The following is a 5,777-nucleotide window of genomic DNA, read 5'->3' on the forward strand; positions in this document are numbered from 1 at the left end:
ATGAAGATGAAAATAAAATAAAACAAAAGAAATTAACATTGGGGAAAGGGAGGAAGAGACTGGAAAGAAGAAATTAGAGAAAGGAAGGAAAGGAATGGCAAGCTTAGACTCAACAATGAATCAAACCCTAACTGGGAAATTGTCACCGGAAACTTAAATTCACCTTAAGACACAATACAAGGTTCATACTTAAAATACGCATCTAGATTCGTTGGTAAAGGAAACGGTTACTTGCATTGGCTTACTGCACAAGAGTCCGGTTGCAACAGAGAAATCTCTGAAGTCAAGGGTGGGGTCAGATGTTCTTCCAAGTTCTCCTGAAGATCAGAGCAGTTGTCGTTCTTGGAAGTGAAGCTTGCTGGAACTTCTTTGAAGGAAGATGGAGTCGTCTCCAAGCTGTTCCGAAAGTCTGACCACGGATTGGTGGTGTTTGTGACAATTTAAAGGTGGCGAACTCCACCCATCTTTGGGGAGATGGCCAATACTACGCCAAGATTTTGGAGGGAAAAACTCCCTTTGTTTTCAGGTGTCTGTGGGCGTGGTTTAGCTATCAAACTTTTAGATGACTTTAAAATTTTATCCAAGGTGTATTAAGAGGGTATGGCGCCTTTCGTGCTCAAATAAAATACACCATTGTTTGAAAAACGAGTAACCGATAATTTTGTGGTCATTTGGATACTAAACATGAAGGGTAATGACGGTATAAAGGCAGCGGTACATTACATACACAGATCAGTAATCGAAGGGTAACTGATGTTAATACGATATTGTGTTCTTATAAAGGCAAAGAAACAACAATGAAACACAAAACAAAATGCACTTTCATTAGGGAAGTAAAAAGAAAATGATAGCTTTGTATACATTCTGACATCAGACCTTAAAGGGGCATACAGCATTAGAACAGGTATACATTAACATGCCATGATCAGTAATTAGAGTATAACTGATGTTAAATACAGTGTTGTTTTCTGACACATGAATAAAATACACCCTTGTCAGGAAAGTAAGGAGCAAATAATTTTAAGTCAGGCAAGCCTTCCTTAAAAGAAGAAACCATTACAAAAGGGTTATAAGAATGAGAACCTTAGAGTATCTTATCTTCGGGTTTTATTAATAAAAGGAATGTCTCAATGTGTTGTGTGTGTGTGTGTGTGTGTGTGTGTGTGTGTGTGTGTGTGTGTGTGTGTGTGTGTGTTCTGGTTGAGGGCCCCTATGAGTTCAATCAGAGAAGCCGCATGGGGTTATCTGGTCTTTGTGTAGGCTCCAGTCATTCTGGAGCCAGTTGTGTGTGTGTAAAACTGGGTTGCTCATAGGTTGATTGAAGAGTAGATGTTGAAATTTAGGGTGCCTGGGACATGAAATCTAAAATTACCTGTACCAGACGCTACACTGTATCCTAAAAAAAGTCTCACTTTTGGCTCTGGTGTCTCACTGGTTGGCCAGCTGTGAAGGGCTGATTGATCACAGTACTATTTATTCATTTTGGATACTCCCATATGAAAGTCACAAGACAACCCACTGAGTCACACTGTAAAGAAACTAAAGTTGTTGTGGGTCATGTGAAATGGAGGGAACCAGGCCCACTCAACCTTCCACCTCGTAGTACTATCTACCCGGTATGTAGGGATACACCCCATCAGTCTTTAGAAAACCGCATAGGAGTCTCCTGAAGCCAATAATCTTCTGGCAAGCGTATTGGTTCCCTCCTTGGTGATGACCTCATCCTTTATCAATGAAACTAACTTCCTTTTACCCCTGCATAATGAATCTCAGAAAGGAATATCTATTCCAATGGGTAGTCTTCTTGATCAGGTATAACTGTCAACATGTTTGCAGTACCTCAGAAATCTACATCTTCATCAAAGTCTTTGGATCCATTCTTGTTCGATTTTGGCAGTTCACCTATTTCGGCAGCCTGGAAATATCGCTTAGCCTAAAAGGGGTCAGAGTGGGAGTTTTCTCCTTGGACGGATGGGACATCGGATTGGCTAAGGGGGTAGAACACCACATAAGGCTCAGTGATACTAAGCCATTTCGTGAATGATCCAGACAAATCCAAAGTGGGGAAGTCGTGGCCTAATGGTTAGAGAATGGTTCGAGTCTCGGGTTGGCCACAACTGAGGTGCCCTTAAGCAAGGCACCGAACCCCCCAACTGCTCCCCAGGAGCCGCAGCATAAATGGCTGCCCACTACTCCGGGTGTGTGTTCACGGTGTGTGTGTGTTCACTGCTGTGTGTGCACTTTGGATGGGTTAAACGCAGAGAACAATTTCTGAGTGTGGATCACCATACTTAGCCGTATGTCATGTCACTTTCACTTTTAAATCACTCTGGCTGATATAGAGGATGAACTGTAGGCTGCAGGCAGAGCCGGATTAACGCAAAGGCAAACTAGGCACGTGCCTAGGGCCCGATTGGCGGGATGGGGCCCAGACAGAGGGACAAAAAAAAAATGTATAAAAAAAAAAATTATAATAAAATGTACAAATGTCCTATCTACAATTTATTTCATTATTTTTTAATTAAATAAAAATAGTGACAATGTTTATTTAAACCATAGACTGTATTTATATAGAGGCGCCAGCCAGTTAAGTCCGAGGAGACGTCAGCGGCGGTCAGACGTTAGAGCGGGGCAACAAATATAGCAGACAGGTGTGTTTTGAGTAGTAGGCTGACTTTGAAGATGCTTTCGGGTGCGGCAAAACGTAAAAAGAAAAAAAATAGAGAAGAACAAAAGAAGAGACAGCAGGGGGCTTTGCAAATGTTTCTGTCGGGCAGCCGTCTGACAGCTGTGAACGCGGTGGAAGATGTGGCGGGAAATGCAGCGGAAGACGCGGAGGAAGATGCGGCAGAAGACACTGTGGCGCCCGTGTAATGACGTATAAATAATGAATATCAAAAAATAGTCTGATAGACTGTTTAATATACAACATAACCAATTTGTAACTAAAGACTGGGCTATGTAAAATGTGAATTAACTTTTATTAGTAACTTTGGTAAGTTTCAGATTTCAATTCATAAATAACATCGATGGAGGGGGGCCCAAAAAAAATGCAGCCTGCCTAGTGTAGTCCATTTATTTAATCCGGCTCTGGCTGCAGGTATTATTAGAGAATCATGTAGCCCAAATGCCTCTCCCATAGTGATAGCTAGAAAGAAGAATAGATGAGTGTGCTTGTGCATTGATGATCACACCTGTAGTGGAAATTTTTCTCTCAGAGATGTTTTGGGAACTTGCCCTTCTATATTTCCCATGACTGGTAATTATTGTGAATAGAGATATGCTTAAATCAGCATAACCAGCTTCCAGTACACCTTCTAGACGGCATTGGTGGGTACAGATTACCTTGGTCAGGAGTTCAAGTTCTCTTTATTGTCAACTCTTTCACATGTACAGTACATACATAAGAAAAGAATTGAAAATGTATTTCTCTCAGTCCCAAGGTGCAAAATATTAGCAATGAAATTTAATTAAATAAAGCAGTGCAAGGCATATGCAGATAAAGTGAAGAATGAGCAGACCAATGCTGCACAAAGTGACTGGTGCATGTTTTCGTATGTTAGTGGGAGGGGGGAGTGGAAGGACCTGGGGATGTGGGATCTGAAGGGGTGTGTTGGGTTCATAGATCTGTGGTGCCTGTGGCAGAAAAGAGAAGTGGAGGCAAGTTTGAGAGTGAGTTCAGCTTCCTGACAGCCTGATAGATGAAGCCTCCTTCAACCTTGATAAAGAGGTTGGAGTTGTGTGATGGTGTGCAGTCATGGGTCAGCAGGGTGAAGAGAAGGGGGCTCAGCACACACACACCCCCCAGTGTTCAGTGTGATGGTGCTGGATGTGTTGCTGCCAACCCGTACTGCCTGAGGTCTTCCAGTCAGAAAGTCCAATAGCCAGTTGCACAGTGAAGTGCTGAGCCCTAGCTGGAGTAGTTTATTACTGAGCTGTTGAGGGATGATAGTGTTGAATGCTGAACTAAAGTCTATGAACAGCATTCTAACCTACGAGTCCTTTTTGTCTATATGAGTGAGTGCTGAATGCATGGCAGTTGGGACGGCATCATCAGTCCAGCGGTTGGGCGGATATGCAAACTGGAAGGGGTCCAGAGGGGGGTATAGGGCAGACTTTATATGGTGCATGACTAGCCGCTCAAAGCACTTCGTGATGACAAGAATCGGTGCAACAGGATGGTAATCATTGAAGCATGATGGAGACAGCTTTTTCGGGACTGGAATGATGGTGGCAGCTTTGAAGCAAGTGGGGACAACAGCTTGACTGAGTGAGGTATTAAAAATGTCTGTGAAGACATCAGTGAGTTCCATTGCACAATCTCTCAGTACACGCCCAGGAATGTTATCAGGACCCAGAGTTTTGCGTACATTGATCCTGCTGAAGGATCTCCTCACACTATCCAGGGTCAGCATCATTACCTTGTCACTGGGAGAAGGTGGAGTTTTCTGGGCAGTGGTGCTGTTTTGCTTCTCAAAGCGAGCAAAGAAGGTGTTCAGCTCGTTCAGCAGAGATGTTACTTTCACAGGTCCGTGGTGGAGGCTTGTAGTCCGTTATGGTCTGTATCCCCTGCCACAGGCTCCGAGTGTTTCAGTGCTGTCACTGAATTGATGGGCTATCCTCCTGGAGTACTGCCTCTTAGTCTCTCTGATGCTACGGGATAAGTTGGCCCTGGCTGTCCTCAGGCCCACCTCATCTCCAGCTCTGAAGGCTCTTTAGACCTCCCTTGTCATCCACGGCTTCTGGTTGGCCCGGATAGTGATGGTCTTTGTGACTGTTACATCATAAATGCACTTAGAGATGTAGGCAGTGACAGTTTTTGAGTACTCTTGGAGGTCTGTGGTGTTATTGTATGTGGCAGCCTGCTTAAACATATTCCAGTCAGTGGTGTCAAAGCAGTCTTGAAGAGCCTCCGACGACCCCTCAGGCACACTTGAATTTGATTCTGAACTGGTTTGGTGACTTTAATGAGTGGTCTGTATGCAGGCATTAGCATGACAGTGATGTGGTCTGATGCGCCAAGGTGGGGGAGGGGGAGGGCTTTGTAGGCTCCTCTCTGTGTGGTGTAAACAAAGTACAAAATGGTATTACCTCATGTTGGAAAGTTAATGTGTTGGTGTATTTTTGGAAACACACTCTAAGTCTGCATGATTGAAATCCCCAGCTATGATGAGAAAAGCATCAGGGTGTGCTGTCTGCTGCTCACTGATGTGCTGGTACAGTTCATGTAGTGCATCGTTCCTGTTGCTGTTGTTGGAGTTTGGGGGAATGTATACAGCAACAAGCAGCAATAAGCAGGCGATGCTTCTCAGACAATGGTTGAAAATGTTTTGCTTTCACATGTCCTGTTTGTTTGAATCCTGGATTTCTATCAAATGCCACAGGATATCACAGGGTGACATTTCAACATTTGATGGAGGCTGCAGTGGGAGATATGAATCTATTGCAAGTGATCGTTTACTTGGATGATCTAATAGTGTTTGGGAAAACACCTGAAGAGCATGAAGACCAGCTCTTATAGGTATTGGACCGGCTAGAGGAGTGTGACCTAAAACTCTTGATTGATAATTGCTAGTTTTGTCAGCCACAAGTGAAATATGTGGGACATACTGTTTTCCCCTGGCTTTGCCACCGGCCCAGACAACATGAGGGCTGTACTGAACTGGAAAAAGACTGCATATCTAAAGTCTCTTTGGTCATTTCTAGGATTTTGTGTATATTACCACCACTTTATTGCAAATTATTCCATTATTGTCATACCACTCACTGAGTTAACT

The sequence above is a fragment of the Tachysurus fulvidraco genome, chromosome 17, assembly GCF_022655615.1.
Source record: "Tachysurus fulvidraco isolate hzauxx_2018 chromosome 17, HZAU_PFXX_2.0, whole genome shotgun sequence".
NCBI lineage: Eukaryota > Metazoa > Chordata > Actinopteri > Siluriformes > Bagridae > Tachysurus > Tachysurus fulvidraco.